Source organism: Thamnophis sirtalis, unplaced genomic scaffold (genome assembly GCF_051295495.1).
Source record: "Thamnophis sirtalis isolate CommonGarterSnake01/CBP01778 unplaced genomic scaffold, rThaSir2_p1.2 scaffold_4, whole genome shotgun sequence".
Lineage (NCBI taxonomy): Eukaryota > Metazoa > Chordata > Lepidosauria > Squamata > Natricidae > Thamnophis > Thamnophis sirtalis.
Window position 1 is genome coordinate 53,459,062 of NW_028261384.1, and position 19,371 is coordinate 53,478,432.

Sequence of the window (19,371 nt, forward strand, 5' to 3'; positions counted from 1 at the left end):
TTTTTTGTAATCTGTGATTTTCTAGCTAGTCACACACACTGCAGATCTCATCTGGGAGATAGGTCTTATCTTGTAGATTCTGAATTATATTTTGGTACGCAATAGATTCCATTGTTTGGAGTTTCATTTTGACATCTACTAAAGGTAAGGTGACCAGACATCCTGATTTCAGCAGTATAATAACGCTTTATAACAATTTGTCCCATGTCCCAGGCCATTTTAAAAAAGTCCCGATTTTCTGGCTTCATGTTGAAAGCCCAGTGAATTTGCTTAAGAAATCCTAACTGGGGCAAGACAAAAGACACCCTGTCTAATCCCCCCCTCTCTTTGTCTCAGTACTTTCATTGAAGATATTAAAATGTTAAAGCAACAAAACGGACCCCCGTGCCCCTTTTACCTCATTTTATAAGAAAAAATGACCAAGTACCATAGAGCTCCAGGAAACACGTGGCTGGAGAGGTCGCGAATGTTACTTCCTGGATTTTCTGGAGGGGAGGGGCACGGAGGTTGGAGGTGTGCTCCAAAATGGTGGCAAAGTTTCTTTGAAAAATATTTCCCTGACTAATTTCATCGTTTCAATTTGCTCAGTTCTTTGTATTAACATATACATCATTCTGGGTTGACTTGTAGTGCAAGCCTGCTGGTAAGTGAGCTGGGTTTTTTTCTTTTATTTTTTTAATGTATTTTAAAATAATATTTTATTTATTGTGCATAGGATTTTTTAAAATTCTGTGTGGATTCTTTTTTTTAATTGTCTTAAGACTATTTAAAAAAAGATTCTATCCAAAATAAATTGAAGTGAAACCATGTTTAAAAATTCTATGCACAATAGTTTGAAATATATTGTGCAGAGAAAGAATAGTTTGAAATGTTTTACTTCAATTTATTTTATTCTGTGTGGATTCTTTTTTTAAATTGTCTTAGGCTATTAAAAAAAAAGATTCTATCCAAAATACAAAATACCAGCTGCAGTTATTCACTTAAGAACTGTGGCAAGAAAGGTGGTATAATGGGCTTAGTGACCAAAGTTACAATGGCATTAAAAAAAGTGAGTGATGACCATTTTTCACACTTAGCGACCATTTTCACACTTAGCGACCATTGCAGCATCCTCATGGTCACGCGATCAAAATTTTGATGTTTGGCAACAGATTCGTATTATGATGGTTTCAGTGTCCTGGGGTCATATAATCACCTTTTGACAAAGTCAAATGGGGAAACCAGATTCACTTATGTTACTAACTTATCAGCTGCAGTTATTCACTTAAGAACTGTGGCCAGAAAGGTGGTATAGTGACCAAAGTTACAATGGCATTGAAAAAAGTGACTGATGACCATTTTTCACACTTAACGACCATTTTCACACTTAGTGACCGTTGCAGCATCCTCATGGTCACGCGATCAAAATTTTGATGTTTGGCAACAGTTACAATTCATATTTGTAAATTGTAGTTATGTTGAAATAAAAAATATATATTACAATACAATACTATTTTTGCATTGTATGAAAATTTTTGTTGCTCTGTATAAAATTTTTAATCAAGCCCCTCCCCCCCCCGGGCAAAGGTGTCCCTCTTTACCTTTCGGATTAGTAGAGGAAGGGATGGTGCTGGCTTGCAAAGCAGCCGCCAGCTTGTAAAGTAGTGTTTTAAAAGTCTTTAAAAACAGCCTTTCAGATGTTTTTCACGTCTGTGAAAAACTTTTAAAATAGCCCTTTAAAAGTGGGTGGGTGAGTGACATGTCTCCACATCTCCTAGCTTTTTCAAAATCAGCTGAAGTTGGCTAACACTAATTTAAATGCAATCGCAGTATAATGCTTAAAGGAGAATTCACCCTCTGCTTTGATTCTTCCCATATATAAAGTATATCCATCAAAATGGTTCCTGAACGATTTTGGTAGATATTCATGTGTGTATATACACATACATGAGTGTGGCAAAAAGCAAATTAGTTTGTGAATTCTTCTCCAGGATTAAAAGAATTTTAGCCCTGTAATCCCAAATAAGCATGCCCACACTTCCCATTGAAGTAGTAGTATATGTTGGTTAAAATTGTTTTTCATTTTAAATATTGTATTCAATTTTTTTTGTACTACAAATGAAGACATGTGCTGTGATTATAGAAAAGTGTTCATGTTTTTTTAAACTATAGTCCAGCCCCCCCACAATATTGTGTGTGTTGATTCTCGCCTTCTTCCACCTGCTTCCAATGTCTTTCAATGCCCATCTTGGGTTTTTTAGTTGCTGTCTTAATTGGTGCAGTTCTCAGTCTGGTTTGTTGTGTGTTCATCTGAAACACATGATCAGGAGTTACTTTGAAGGAAATCCTGTTTCTTTTTTTTTTTAATGACCTATTTTAAGGCGCCTGAAGCTGCTGTTGTAATGAAGTTAGGCAACTGGCAAGAAAGTTTGCACTCTTTTCCCCTGGGTTGGGATATCTTAAGTAAATAGATTTTTTGGGATGAGCAAGTACAGCAAGGACAAAGGAAAAATGGATTGCTAAATTGGCCATGCCCACTCAGTCACATGTCCACCTAGCCATGCCCATCCAGTTGGTCTGGCCTCCCAACAGTGTGAGGGACTGTGAATCAGCTACCTGTTCAAAAAGGTTGAGGACCCCTGATATACTGAAACACTTATTTATCACTATGGGGCAGAAATGGATTTCTACCTGTTAAATACTAGCAATTGTTATAATGGTTTTCACTAAGGTCTCATTGGTTGAAGAGTCTGACAACTCCCTATAAAAGGGCTGCTGTCAGACTCAACCTTCGCTGGATTGTACATACTTGTTCTGTTGCCTTTAGCCTGAGTGTGCCTTTCCATTACCCGATCTAACACTGGTGACGAGGATGGGATTGGAAGGCAATTAGGCGAACCAAAAAGAGCGTAGCAATCCAGCAAGTGAATCTAGCCCGGAGCTCAGCATGGCTTTGAGCAACCATTTTTGAGTGGCAAACTCAAAATGCCCTCAGAACACAAAATGGCCTTGCACGCCCCACCGACTCCATATGACCCAGTCACCGAGCACTGGGAGTTGTATTTGCTGAGGTTTGACTGCTTCCTTGACTTCATGGGCCTTTCTGAAGGCCGCAAGAAGAACATGTTCCTGGGATACTGTAGACGGGAAGTGTTCAAAACAGCCAAAAACCTATCTGAGCCAATGCCGCTCCAGTCGGTCACTTGGTCAGTGCTCCAACAGACGCTGTGGACACACTAAGTCATCTAAGCACGTCCGCCAGCACGAATTTAATATTTGCAATCAGAAGGAAGGTGAATTGATCAACAAGTACGTTGCGGCACTATGAAAGGCCGCAGAGTATTGAGAGTTCCAAGACCTAGATGAACTTATACTAGACCGCATCATATGCAGTGTGCGGGACATTAATTTACAGAGGAGATTACTTGTCAAATCTAACATCACTCTACAAATTGCCTTGGACGAAGCCAGAGCATCCGAATCGGCCGTTAAGTCTACAAAAACCCTGCAGCGCCAAGCATTCCACAAGATGCGTGAAAGAGCACACGCGTACATCATGAGGCTGCAGAGGCCAAGAGCTCAGAAGACAAAGATGATAGCTGCCACATGCGTGGTAGCCGCGCCAAGCCAGCACACAAATTCAAACCACGTTTCCATGCCAGAGCTTCTTGCCATTTCCATGACGCTATCTGCCAGCACTGCGAGCGAAAGGGGCACATCGCCAAAGTTTGCAGAAGTAAGCACCCCACAATGACCTGGAAGCCCAGAAGCCGACCTTACTGCCAGCAGAAGCCCAACCAAGGGGCAGCCACCACCATAGCACATGTGATAGGCGACACCCGAGTCACCTATCACGTTTCAATTGGCCAAGTCCGCACAAGGCAGCCAAAAAAGCTGAAAGTCAGTCCTCATCGAGGGTTTTCCATGCGGGATGGAGATCGACACGGGGTCATCACTGACCATTATGCTGTGGTCTACACTCAGGCAGGCTATCCCTAACCTGAAGAAGCAGCATCTACGCACCCTTGACATCCACCGTTGCGATTTCTAGGGGTACTGAGTCCCCATCGTGGGCCAGGGCACCTTCCGAGTGCAATTCAAAAATTTCAGCAGCCAGCTTCCAGTGATAGTGGTCAGCAGTGACCTGCAGAGCCTCCTGGGGCTTGACTGGTTCGAAGCCCTGGGCCTAGAAGTGACCAGTATCAATGCCTTGAAAGAGGAGAATGCCGAAGAATTCTTTAAGGAGTTTGAGGATGTCTTCAGCACCAGTCTGGGTAAGACTCAAACCTCTTTTAATTTGGACCCCAATATAGCCCCCATCAGGCTAAAACCCAGGAGAGTACCTTTCGCTCTCTGCCCTAAGATTGATCTGGAAATTGACAAGCTCATAGGCCAGGGAATCCTAGAGCCGGTTGATCAAGCATGCTGGGAGACCCCTATAGGTCTCCCAGCATGCTTGTCAAATCTGACAGGTCTGTCCACATCTGTGTGGACTACAAGTACACAATCAATAAAGCGCTACAACAAATCACGTACCCTGTATCCATTGTACAGCATTTATTACATTCTTTAGGCCCCGGCAAAGTATTCGCTAAATTAAACATGGCACAGGTATACCAACAATTTCCTGTAGATGGCACTATGGTAGAGGCCCAAATCATTGTGACGCATAGGGGTGCATTCAAATGTAACTGCCTGCAATTTGGAGTTAGTATCGCCCCTGGACTGTTCCAAAACATCAAGGAATGACTTTTGCAGAAGATTCCAGGAGCTGTCCCCTATTTTGATGACATCTTGGTGTCGGCTGCAAATGAAGCACAACTTTTCAAATGTTTAAGAACTGCTTTGACCAGAATTAGAGACAAAGGCCTACATCTCCAAAAAGGAAAATGCCAAATTAACATGCCAAGGGTTGAATTCAGAGGGTACCTCATCGATAGCTCTGGGATTCATCCGACCTCAAAAAAAATTAAAGCAATCCAGTATGCCCCTACACCTTGCAATCAAACCGAGCTGTAGGCATTCCTCAGGCTCCTTAATTTCTACAACATCTTTCTTAAACAGAAAGCCACTGTTGCTGAGCCATTACATCATCTCCTGGCTAAGAACGCAAAGTGGTCCTGAGGCAGAACCGAAGCAGCCGCATTTGCCACAGTAAAAAGACTACTGTCAGCAGATATGTTCCTGGTACAGCCAGACCCTACCACTGGTGTTGACTTGCGACGCTTTTCCGTTTGGCGTCGGAGCCGTCCTCAGCCACTGCATGCCAAATGGAACTGAGGCACCCATAGCCTACTACTCAAGGACCTTGTCCGCTGCTGAGTGGAACTTCAGCCAGCTGGACCATGAGGCATTGGCTGCAGTGGTCAGGATAAAAAGGTTCCATGAGTACCTCTACGGCCATGATTTCGAACTAATTACGGACCACAAATTGCTACTGGGCTCGCTGGCTGGGGACCGACCTATTCCTGTGTCATTATTACTATGAATGAGCAGATGGACTATTTTCCTAGTGGCCTACACCTATTGCCTTGTCTATTGACCTGGCTCAACCTTGGGGCATGCCAATGCTTTGAGTCTCTGCCCGCTGCCAGAACTTCTTGCAGACCCAACTCCCGGGATGCCAGTCCCTCTTATTGACTGTTTAGAGATTAGTCCTGTCTCGTCTAGTTGCCCGCTATTATGCAAAAGACTTCACCATCAAACAAGTTTTGAACTGGGTGTGGAGGGGGTGCCCCAAGGGGCCTGTTGGGTCTGATTTCAAAATGTATTATTATAAGAGAGATGAATTGTCTGTTGTTAATGGCTGTTTGCTGTGAGGGGACCGGGTCGTTGTTCCACCCAAACTGCAAGTTGCAGTATTAGAGGCTTTACATGTAGGGCATCCTGGAATTGTCAGGATTAAGTCTTTAGCTAGGAGTTACGTGTGGTGGCCTAACATGGACAGGGAGATCGAAGAATGGGTGGCTACTTGCACACCATGCCAGGAGTCCAGACCAGCTCCCTCAGAGGCGCCTGCTAAGGAGTGGGGGCAACCTCAAGCACCATGGTCTAGGTGCACATAGATTTTGCTGGCCCAGTTTATGGCCAAACATTCTTAGTAGTTGTGGACACCTACTCAAAATGGCTAGAGGTGGTCCTCATGACCTCCACTATGGCAGAAGCGGTCATCAAGGTACTATGGAGACTTTTCTCCATGCATGGCCTGCCCGATGTCCTGGTCTCTGACAACGGGCCCCAAATCACAGCCATGCAATTCGAGACTTACTTAGCAGCAAAGGGAATCAGATATGCCCTGGTCGCACCATTCCATCCAGCCTCCAATGGTCAGGTGGAGAGAATGGTGAGAGCTGCAAAAGAAGCCCTATCCAGGATGGGCCCGGGAGATTGGCAAATACGGGTTGGCCATTATCTTCTAATTCAACATATCACGCCAAGCACCACTACGTGGAGAAGCCCCTCCGAGCTTCTCATGGGTCACTTGCTAAGGTCCCACTTAGACCGGCCCCAGACTCCACAAGCAAAATTTGGAACTTTAGTTTAGGGGACTCAGTTTACTCCCACAACTACGTCGGGGGAACTCTGTAGATTCCTGCCACAGTGATAGCCATCACTGGGCCTCACTCTTATCTCATAGAGCTCGAGGACCGTCGGAATTGGAGAAGGCACGTTGACCAACTCCGTCGCCGCCTCTCCAACTCCACTCTTAGGCAGCCAGAGTTAACTCCTGCAGGAGTTAGCCAAAGCCCTACCCAAAAGGAGCACAAAGTCACTCCTTCCACAGCCAACTCAAACCTGAAGACACTGGGATACTTATCTACTTATGTTGCAGGCCCGCAGCAAGCTCTGAGCGTATTGGCTCTAGAAACTCCAGAAGCTGTGGCCTATGAAAGATTCCAGGAGCTTCCACCAAGCGAAGCTGCAGAGCAAACAGGTCTGTCCTACCTGTCCGAAGAATAACCCCCAACTCAACTGCGCAGGTCTGGCAGAGCTAGCAAAAAGCCCGCCTACCTGCCTGACTACGGTACCAGGAGGATGATTCCATCTAAGAGGGGAGATACTAGCAACTGTTATAATGGTTTCCATCAAGGTCCTCTGTTCCAGCAGGAACAGAGGTTTAATCTCATTGGTTGAAGGGTCTGACAGCTTCCTATAAAAGGGTTGCTGTCAGACTGAACCTTCACTGGATTGTACATACTTGTTCTGTTACAATAAAGAGCTGTTGTTGCCTTTAGCCTGAGTGTGCCTTTCCATTACCCAATCTAACACTACCTATTCAGTGCAGTATGGGTGAATAGATAGTAACTCCAACAGACACGTGACCGTACCAGTATAGCACCATCTTGATATTCTGTTCTGCACATGTGCAGAACAATCTTCATGGAAAAATGTAATGTTTCTCTTTTTTACTGTTTGCAGACTGTTTTAAGTGCAAATGGCCCATCTACCCAGTCACTCCTCACCTTCTGGGTGGCTTCCCTGCCGAAGCTGCCACGTGGTGCCTGCCCTGCGCCGCAACTGAGCTGCCTCTTCCTCCTGCCTACAGATAAGTCTCTCTAGCCCACTCCATGGAGCTTGCTGCACACACCCCCATCCCCACCGGGCTTGCAGCCTTCCCTTCCTCTGCCCCTTCCAGGATCTCCATGAGCCCCATTTTGGCTCCCAGCAGGCTTTGCAGGGATGCCTGCAAAGCCCAAAATAGAGAGTGGGGTGTGTGTCCATGCCTATTTTGGCTTCCAGCAGGTTTTAGGGAGACCTGCTAGGCCCAAAATAGAGTGAGGGCGGGTGGGCTGGGGGCTCTGTACCCATTTTGGATCTCAGCAGGCTTCAGGGAGGCCTGCTAGGTCCAAAAGAGAATGGGGGGGGGCTAGCAAGCCTCCCTGCAGCCCCCTGGGAATAAAAGTGGGGGGTGTCTTCAAAAGAGAGAGAGAAAGAAAGAAATCCTTACCATTTGGGGATCCCCAAGTGCATGGAGCAGAGGTATGCAAACTTGGCAACTTTAAGACTTGTGAACTTCAACTCCCAGAATTCAGTTCTACTGGCTGGAGAATTCTGGAAGTTGAAGTCTACAAGTCTTAAAGTTGCCAAGTTTGTAGACCTCTGGCATGGAGTTGAGAGCTTATTGAAAGTGCGGCTAGCTATCCTTGCTCAGGCTACGCTAATCAATAGTGGAAGAGAGGGGGAGGGAGGGAAGGGAAAAAAAGGGAAGGGAAAGTGAATGTGATATGGATGGATAGAGGGAGGGAGGGAGAGGGGGGAGAGAGAGAAAAAGGAGAGGAAGGAAGGACCACAAACCTGGCACTAGAGATTTGCTTCAGAGAATGCTTTGAAATAGCACAGCAATCCAGGGCTGGAAGAGACCTCAGAGGTAATTTAGTTCAACCCCCTGCTGCAGCAGGAGACCTTCTCGATATAAATATTTTTTATTTCCATTTTCATTTTCATAACACACACTCACATGTATACTATACATAGCCCGTATCATGTAGTATTAAATAATAATTACATCAGTTCCTCTTGTCAACAATACCCAGAAAAATAGAAACCCATTATAGCTCTTCTGCTCTCGATACACCTCTTTCTTCTACCACCCTCCAACTTTCTATCTTCCCCCATCATCCTTTCCTACTCTACTTCCCTTTCCTTTCCACTGCTTCTCTCTCTACAATCCACCCCTCCTTATCCTTCTCATCTCCCCCCCCTTACCCTCTCTCCTATCCTTCTATTCCCATCTTTCTTCTCCCATTTGTTTCCCACTCCTCCTCTCATTGGTGTATTTCCGCTACATGTCAATATGCTTAACATATCCTAGTTTTTAAAAAAATAGTAATAATAATTGTAATGAAAATATAAGAAAAAACAGTATACATGTGGGGTCAAATTACATTAAAATCTAACACGTCTCGTCAAACCTGATATATCCCCCCCACCCTCCCCACAACCTCCCCCCCCCCTGACTTCTCAGAACCCATACACGGTATTTTTTTACAAAATAACAAAAACAGTCTAAAGTATATTGGAAAAAAGAATAAGAAATTGATTACATCTTTACATTGAACTTAGCTCCTTCTTGCTAAACTAACTTTAAACAATTTAAATCATTCCTGATCTTAAGCATAAGCTATCTGGAATTTCTTAGCCCCGTATTTATTTTGTATATAATCAATCCATTTTTTCCAATCTCGTTTATATCTCTCATTTGAGTGGTCCTTAAGATATGCAGATATTTTAGCCATCTCGGCTAAATTTGTGACTTTCAATGTCCATTTTTGAATTGTAGGGAAGTTTTCCTTCTTCCAGTATTGCGCCACCAACAATCTATTTTTTAATCTAACTGCAGTTATTAAGTGCAAAATCAAATTAATCTCTACCGCTGTACAGTCAGTAATTATACCTAACAAAAATAACTGAGGAGTAAACTTTATCCTTTTTTTAAGAACATTTTGCATAATCCACCATATTTTTATCCAAAATGCCTTAACCTTTTGGCAAGGCCACCATATATGGAAATATGTAGCATTGAGAGAACCACATCTCCAGCATTTGGGTTGTAAATTCGGATACATAGAAGCCAACTTTTTAGAATCTAAATGCCATCTATAGAACATCTTGTAAAAATTTTCTCTCAGGTTTTGGGCTTGTGTAAATTATACATTTCTTACCCAGATTCTTTCCCATGTATCCAACATTATTGGTTCTTCAATATTTTGAGCCCACTTTATCGTACAATCTTTAACTAGTTCTGTTTCTGAATCCATATGTACTAATACATTGTATATCCTCTTTATATGCATTAAACTTTGATCTCTTATTTGTTTAAATAAATTATCCTCGACTTGCATGAAATCAATTTTTTTATCTGTTTTCCACCTGGCCTGTAGCTGTCCATACTGGAACCATGTTTGAATTACCTTTTCCTCTTTTAATACATCTAAGGATTTTAGTTGTAATACACCCCTTTCTAGGGTAAGAAGCTGTCTATAAGTATATAAGTATTATATCCTGTTTTTGTGCTATATTCATATTTTCTATTGCGTGTCTAGGAATTGCCCACATGGGTATCTTGTCATTTAATTTATATTGATATTTTTTCCAAGCCCGCAGTAAAGCATTCCTTAAAATATGACTTTTAAAGTTTTTGTCCACTTTTTTGTTGTATAACAGGTAAGCATGCCAGCCATATACCAAATCATACCCCTCGATATTAAGTATCCTATCATTAGTTAAGTCAATCCAATCACTAATTACAGATAATGCTACTGCATCATAATATAATTTTAGGTTGGGTAATTTCAAACCTCCCCTCTTACACACATCTTGCATTATTTTTAGCTTTACTCTCGGCTTCTTTCCTGCCCATACAAATTTATTAATATCCTTCTGTCATTCTAGCAGGTTCACATCTTTTTTAAGTATAGGTAGCATTTGGAAAAGAAATAAAAATTTAGGTAAAATAAAGGAGGAGACCTTATATCATCTTGGTTATTTTAACCAAGCCTCTAACACAGGAGACATTCCCAGAAATCCCCAGGCATTGCCAACCTCTCCCCACTAGTAAAAAAAACAACCCTAGAGCAAAAATTTCATGCAGTATTAAAAAGAATAGAAAGGGGCGGCTACTGTGTATTGCTTAATTGACTGCTAAATTGGCAAAATTGATGCCATGCCCACCCAATCACATGACCACCAAACCACTCCCACCCGATCACATGACTGCCAACCCACAAAATAAGCCATGCCCACAGAACCAATAGTAATTTTTTTTGAAACCCACCACTGTTATGGGGAGATATTTTAGCCTTCTTAATTGTCACAACAATAGTGGATTTCACTTTTTGCTAAAATTGTGTTGTTAAAAACAATAAAAACACTTTTTGAATTAGTGAAAAAAAGAGCAAACCACAATTAAGAAGAATAATTAATCTTTGTTCTACATTTTACTTAGTTTACAAACATAAGTATATTTTCTAAAGTCCATTTTGATGTTCAGCCACCTAAGTTTGGCTTTTGAAGATTAATACCATATGCAAAGCAAATTAAAGCCTTGGCAAGGCATTTGGCTTTTAGCATACATTCTGCTGTCCTGTGTAAGAAATTATACATTTATGTCAAGGAATCGGGGGAAAATGAGGCCACATCAGATGGACGATCTAGAGGATCAGATGGAGGATACAAATATAGCATTTGTTCAGACATTACCACATTTTTGAATATTCACATAGCAAACATTCTGAGCATTCTATTCAAAAAATCTGAGCAACACAGTATAACCAACGGTGCCTTCTGGAGGCAAAGCAAGTCAATGATATCTTCATTTTTTAACTTGCTGGAACTTTTATCTGAAAATCAAATTTGTGACACTATTGCTAACTTACTATGAGTACGTTTTCCATTAGGGATTGATTGTTTATAAAGTGATAATATGTAGTGAAATCAATGAATGCAGTGTTCTTTTTAAAATGAAACTTTTTTAATGTCTCCAAGTCAGTAGTGACTCCTTGCAACTGCATGGACAATCCTTGCATGGATTTTCTGACAAGATTTTGGAAGTTATTTAGTATTGTCTCCTTCCTAGAATTGAGAGAGAATGATTGGCCCAAGTTACCCAGGTGGCTTTGTGACTAAGGCAGACTAGTACTTGTAGTCTCCCAGATTTTAGTCTGATGCCTTAACTATTACATCATATTGATTGCTACAAAATGCAAGAAAATTAGGGGCTGACTTTTAAAAAGCCCTCAAAAGGTTGTGTAGGCTTAGAGCAGGTGTCAAACTCACATTGTCACATCGGTGCCACATGACATATCGTCCCTTTCTCCCCCTTTGCTAAAATGGGCGTGGGCATAGCCAGCACCTGATACATCTGGCCCACACACTGGGAGTTTGACAGCCCTGGCTTACATATATGAATGTGTGTGTGTGTGTGTGTGTGTGTGTGTGTGTGTGTGTGCACGCACGCACACACATACACTCTCTCTCTCTCTCTCTCTCTCTCTCACACACACACACACACACACACATTATCAACTGGTCTCAAGGCCCAGAGCATAGAGCATGTAAGAGCATAGAAATTACTGCCTCTCAGATGCAGAGAACTGGTTTCCATTTAGAAGATGTGTGAACTTAGTTGATATGAACTGAAAACAATTGTCTATGACAGGGATTCACATATGGTTTTACACTGAGGCCTTTACTTAACTGATTTGAAAAGTAAAGGACTCCAAGGTCAAAATAAAGTTCCTCATTCAGGCTAATTGCAGTGAATTTTAGAATTCTCTATTTGCTTATTATTTTATCTTCAAGCATATTATATTGGAATTTTCTGGCAACTTTTGGAGTCTCTAAGGATTGTATGCATGACTCCCAAGTACATCATGCAAGGCATTGGTTGTGAATACTTGCTTACCTTTGTGGAGGAATAAGCCATGTCTAGCCATAATTAAGATGACCAGATTTTCAGATTGGTAAAGAGGGACACCTTTGACCGGGCCCAGGGTGGGGGCTTGATTAAAAATTTTATACGGAGCAACAAAAAATTTCATACAACGCAAAAATAGTATTGTAATGGGTTTTTTTGTTTCAACATAACTACAATTTACAAATATAAATTGTAACTGTTGCCAAACATCAAAATTTTGATCACGTGACCATGAGGATGCTGCAATGGTCACTAAGTGTGAAAATGGTCGCTAAGTGTGAAAAATGGTCATCAGTCCCTTTTTTCAATGCCATTGTAACTTTGGTCACTATACCACCTTTCTTGCCACAGTTCTTAAGTGAATCTTAAGTGAAGATGTGATATCTTAAGTGAATCTTAAGTCTTAAGTGAAGATGTTATACAGTAGAACCTCTGGTCACGAACGCTTCTGACCAAAATATTCACATTCTCCCCCCCCCACTGCTGATTTCCCCTTCTGCACCATTTTTTTTGTAAGTGCCAAATTTCCAAAATTAGGTTTGATTCATGACCAAATCAGTTTGCGACCAAAGTTATGCAACGAATTATGGTTGTGACCAGAGGTTCTACTGTATTCATGCCTTTACATACTCTATATCACCTCAAAATGTTGCATAGCCTTCATAAGTTTCTAATACAGATAAAATTAAATACAACATCAAAACCATAAAAAAGTAAAATTAACCTGGCTGGAACACATTTTGGACACGATAACCTTGTAGTAGGTGTGCGTTTCACATTTTTTCAGTGGTAGGGAATGTTGTATTCTGAAGCTTGTATTCTTTTTAGGGAACATTCCAAGGATCTCTATGCTAGTAAATAATTAATAGAAATATTCTGCAATCTTTTATACACACATATACAGGTACACATGGATTTTTATAAACAAAACCCATGGTTTTTTAAAAATGTATTATATTTGGTCCACCAAAAAGAAGAAAATCTGAAACTGATGTTTTGCACAATTCACTTGTTTCTTGCCTTTCCTCTAGGAACAAAAGTGGTACAGCTATCACTCTATCCTCCTTTATTCCACCACCGCAACAACAATCCTGTAAGGGAGGCTGGGCAGCAACTGGCTCAAAGTCACAGAATTAGCTTCCATGGCAGAGGGCAAATTTAATCCCTGAATCTTCTTGTCAGAGACCAACCAGTTTTCTGATAAATATCTGAGCTCTATTACTTTTTAGGTCTCTGGTAAGGCTATTTACTCAAGGATAAAGGAGGGCTCAAACTGCTGTTAGTTATTACACTTAATCAGTCCCAAAACAAAAGTACTATTCTTTACAAAGGATGTAGGACTATAGTATTAGAATCTCTTCAATCAACATAGCAAGATATTTTTTTTAAAAGTTTGGCTGGATGACCCCAAAGGCCCATCTGATGAAGGGTTCCATTTTCATCACAGATTCCAGCAAAGTTCTTTTATGTCTTTTATGCAACCCCCCTTTTCTCCAAGTTTCCAGAAACCACAACTGAAACTTAGTCCACCTCTCTTGCTGGACATACTCCTGGAGCCTCACATCCTCCATAAATTTACCACTGCGCCAAAGGTGAGTCCCTACATTTTGTGTTTGTAGGTTTCTCAGTTTAAGAACACAGCATGGAAATGGAATCTCTTCTGTCTTAAAGCTCTAAGTTGGTTAAAACCAGCTACCTCCTTTCTCTTAATGTTTGAAGATTCTGCTGTCATGTATATGAATTTAACCAGGCAGAGTTCTCTCCACTGTGCATCCTGCGCAAACTCACAAATGCATGGGAAATGTGAAGAACAGTTTCTGTTTTTCTCCCAGACTTTTTGTTTTGTTTTGCTAGCTTCCCATAGAGAGCAATAGAGAATTATTTGAATGAGGACAAGAGACACTCAAGAATCAAGAAATGCGGAAAACAGAAAAGGGAGCCTGCTCCCAGCTAGCTAAGAGAGGAGAAGACCAGCCTGGTTTCTAACTTTTGTCCAGCAACCAAAGCCCCATGTGGTGCTCCCAAATAGCTTTTATTCAGAGCACCACCTCTCGATTCCCATCCTCTCCAGTGCAGCAATTTATTAGAAATGATGATGAGAGGAGCTGTAATCCAGCACATCTGGAGGGCACTGAGCAGGGAGCAGATGCCCTGAAAAGGCATTTAGAGGCGGGGGAGGGAGGGGTTAGGTTAAAGAAGGGAAATGGGAAGAAAACCAAGGCTTTACCCCAAGTCAGCAGCTGGTCAATCCACGAGGGTACATTCCTGGTGGAGGGAGCTTTGAATTAAGTTCGCTGAGGATGGTGGGCTACTTCCGATGTTTAAAACGCCCAGCCTCAAACTTGACCAGGTGACCACAACTCCCACCCCACCCCTCTCTCTCTCGTTCAAGAGTTCTCACCTGCGCCCTCCGGTCTGGCAACCTATCTTGCCCTACCTGGTGAACAGGAAGACGCCGTGCTCCGGGGGCTGTTGCTCACTTTCTGCCAGCTCTCCCGGATCAGCTTCTGATCCGTGCTGGAAAGTCTGTCGCGCTCCATTTTTCTTCCAGAGCGAAGTGCCAAAGGGGAGCAGCAGCGCCGTTTCAGGAGAAAGCTCCGCTTGCCGCTCAAAGGCTCGGGCTGCCCCTGGAGGAACAGGTGGCCCGGATCCGGATCCCTGAGAAATAATAAACAAATCTACATGCGGGGCCTTGAAAGCCGCTTTCTCACCCGGAGCTTCCCTTCACATCTCTGGAACAGCTTGGCTCCTTTTTTTTTTTTTTAGGGTGCCCCTCTGTTGGGAGGAGGAGGAGGAGAGGCTACAACTCTGCCCAGAGAAGGAGCCTGAGCGCTCCAGGGAAACGCCATGTTGCTTCTTGGAGCAACCACAGAGAGAGGATCCCAGATCCCGCGCCTCCTCGCCTGGCTCTTCCTGATCTCTGATTGGGAACGCGGCCCTGCCCTGCCCCCGTCTTGACAGAACGCGCACAAGGACGCGAGCGCCTCTCCTCGACGGCAGCATCTTCCCAGCCTCCAGTGGCAACAACCTGGCCACGGGCACTCTTAAAGGCACAGAGCCCTCTTTCAGTCCCCGTCGAAAACAATAGCCCCCAAGATACGTCCACTCTCTGTGTTGGGGGTGTGTGTCTCTCTGCCCCTGGTGTTGCACTCGCCCCAAATTAGGGGAGGTCTTTTGACTACTTTTACTTTATTTTATTTATCCAGCATTTGAGAGGCTGCCACAAAGAGGAGGGGGTCGATTTATTTTCCGAAGTACCAGAGGGCAGGACGCACTGCCGCTGGAGTTTACCTTCTTGGCAATCGGCCTGCCTTCTGCCCTCCCGCGTTCCCCACCTAGGCAACCCTGATCAATCCCCCTCTCCCCGTCTGCTGCAACAATTGATCACTTCTCGAAAGGCTGCCCTATGTTGGCAAGCACGGTTTCTGTGCTAGATGGACTTTAGCTTTCCCTGCTTTGCATCGTAACCCTAGCGTGACACAGCTCGGTGAGGAGCAGCCGGGGACAATTATCGGACGGGGGAGTGGCTGGAGCGAGCGAGCGAGTGTGCTCCGTCCCGGTGGGTGCATGAGTGGAGCACTCTTCCAGCGCTCCTGTGCCTGGAGAGCTCCATCTGCATATGAGCCCAGGATCCACCGCATGCGCTCCCGTGCTCCGCCCCGCCCCCCGCCTTCCCTATCTAGGCCTCCTCCAGCAGAAGTAGCAGAGTTGCGTCGAGCGCTGGTCTGCCTTCCTCCGCGCTCTTCCCGCCTGGACGCCCAAAGCCTCCAAGCCCACCCAGGGTGAGTCAGCCGCAGTGCAGCAGGCAGCGATCCCACCACCATCTGCCCGCTCACTCGCCCCGCCCGTCACTCTGAGTTCGGAGAAGAAGCGGCGGCCCCAGGTGGCTCTTTTCGCGGAGGCTTTCCCACGGCTTGTCCGGAAGTGGGGCTGGAAAGGTGAGCTCACTCCTCCGCCCATCCACCTGCTCACTCACTACGCTAGCCCACCCATGCGAGCGGCAGTGGATGGGCGGGGGAGCGAGTTGAAGAAGGTGCCAAAATTAAGCGGAATCTTTTGGGAATGGCCTGGGAGGCGGGGAAAATTATGAGAAGGCATGCCTGTTCTGCCAAATGCGGGACGTCTGGTCACCTTAGCCATGTATATGCATCAATCCATGTGCAAGTAGGATATTAGATTCAGTCATGATGCTTTTTTTGACTTCGCTATGGAGGATAATATCCTGATATGTGTGGTATAGCTTATATATGTCAAATGAGTTAATCTCTGTGTGCAGATATTATCAGGCATTGAGATGTCTTTGGTAAGCTCTGGCTCATTTTTATATCATACTAGCTGAATATCCATGCCCCACTATGAAACTGTGTGATCGGGCTTGATAAATCAGCACTTACGTCTTGAGACTTAACGATTGGCCTCTCCTCTCCCCTTCTCTCCCTCAGACTTGCCGCACAGAATCCTTCCCTATCCTATCGCCTTCTCTCCTTCAGGCTTGCCCCACAGAAGCCTCTCCTATCTTACCCCCTTCTCTCCTTCAGGCTTGCCCACAGAATCCTCCCATATATTATCCCCTTCTCTCCCTCAGCCGTGCCCCACAGAAACCTCTCCTTTCTTATCTCCTTCTCTGCCCCAATCTCCTTTCCAAACTCCCAGCCAGCAGGCCAGATGAGTCACACACTGGCCATGCCCAAGTTGCAGTTTGAACAGAGATCTTTTCAAGGGGGGAGGGGGGAGTAGAACTCTTTACAATTAGAGCATGTTAATAATATAACAAATCCTAATTATCTGATGGTCATTTTGAAAAATCCTTTCTAAGCGAGCACCTAGAAGCCAAGAGGAAGATACGGGCCACATTTCAAGTTTGTAGGCTTTACAGTTCCGGAGATTTTGTGATCCAGCGTGAGTGATTTTCGCATATATTTCTCTTGTCACACAATTCAAGATTAATTGCAATTACACATGAAATAAATGGCATTTTTAATTTTTTCCTTTACAGCTAAGGATTGGAACATTGCTCAAAATTTGAAAATGCTGTTGATATTAATTTTCATAATTACTGGGACACAGACTTTCATGGCTCAGAAACCAGGTACAATAGATTTTTTTGTTCCCTAATGATAAGATTTACTAGAAACAACTAAGATTTACTCGTAAGAATAACAGAAGTTCCACAAACATGACATCAAAAGAAGATGTTTGATCCCTGAGAAAAATGTAAAGACAGAAATTGTAAAGAAATTGTAAAGAACTGATAGTGGAAATTTTGAGTAGTTCAGAGAACCGGTAAATGCCACCTCTGACTAGCCCCACCCCCAATTATTATCTGCCTCCCGAGTCCCAGCTGATCGGGAAGCAATGGGTATTTTGCAGTAACCTTCCCCTGGAGTGGGGAGGGAATTGAGATTTTACAGTATCCTTCCCCTGCCAAGCCCACCAAGCCACACCACGCCCATCAAGTCACACCCACAGAACCGGCAGTAAAAAATTTTGAATCCCACCACTGGTTAGCATATAACAAAGAATTGATATCAGCAATTCTTTTCAACCAGGTGGCCTCCAGGACTTTGGAATTTATAGTTCTTAGAATTCAAAGAGTATATGCAAATCAGAGCTCAGATTCCTTAATGGAGGGAGTTGAAAAGGCTGGCAAATGACACAAGAGGTAGACGATGTTTTGATTGATTGAGAAGGAGACTGGTACTCTTATATTTTTAAAATGAACTATCAATGATCTACTTATTTAAATCTTCCACCTGGAGAACTTTTAAAAACTTTTTTCAGTGCTATTGCAATGTTAAAAAATTAGAATACTTTATTACTTTGTTTTGTGTATTAAAATTGTTTATTGCACTCCAATGTGCCTTTAGTTGTTCTAAGAGTCTTCAGGACTGAATAGCAGATGCTTTTTTAAAAACTGAAATAATATTGTTTCCTCCTATGATGATGTATCTGTGCAGAAAAGAGAAGAATAGAAAGAGAGTATTCTACTGTTCCCTGTACATTTCTTTATACACAAATAAACAGCACTGTAGATTTGTAGAACCTCTTCTATAGAAGAGGTTAGAACTGGCAGGAACCCACCCCTCCCTCCCTCCTTTTATTTCCTCCATAACCCGAACTTTTCTCTTGTGCAGTAGGTGGGGTTGAGATAATAGCTGGCCCAAAATTACACAATAGCCTTTACGTGTGACCGCCAGGAATCCAGCTGTCTTCGGTCATAGACTAACATAAAGTCCAATATTAAATTCAATGCTCTAATTAAAATTAAATCTGTACTTATCACATTTATACAGCCAATCAACTCACTAAAAACAATTCAAATAAATCATAATTTAATTTTAATCTCCAATCATATTTTAAACAAAGTTTCTCTTCGTCAGTTTAACAGCCTCTAATTGACAATAAATCCTGGAGGACTCAAAGGGCTACACTTTAAGGTCCTTGACAGGCCTTTTCTAGTTATATCTTATGATATGTCCCACAAAGTTTTGAAAAGTAGTTTTAGGTTTTTAGTTTCCTGGCTTCACTTTAATAGTAACTTTGAAAAATACTGAAGTACTTGAACATTTTGTTTTGTAGCCATAATGCTTAAACATTACGTCATTACATCTTTTCTTCTTTTTCAGTTTCCAAGCCTGTTGATCTTATATTTTTGGTTTCCAGTAGTAATACGTCTTTTCCGCATATTAAAACATTTATTAGTACAGCAGTCAAATTTTTACCTTTTGACCCTAATGAATATCGCATTGCGCTTGCTCAATATTCTGATCAAGTATATAGTGAATTCCAGCTGGATACCTACAAAGAGAAGAATCCAATGTTAAATCATATCAAAAGGAAAATGGTGCTTAGAACTGGCTTATTAAAAACTGGCAGTGCTCTCTACAGAGTACAGGAGATTGATTACTGGAAACCAATTCTTGGAGAAGGCAGGTCCAAGATTTTGATAGTGATAACATCTCAACAATCTAAAGATG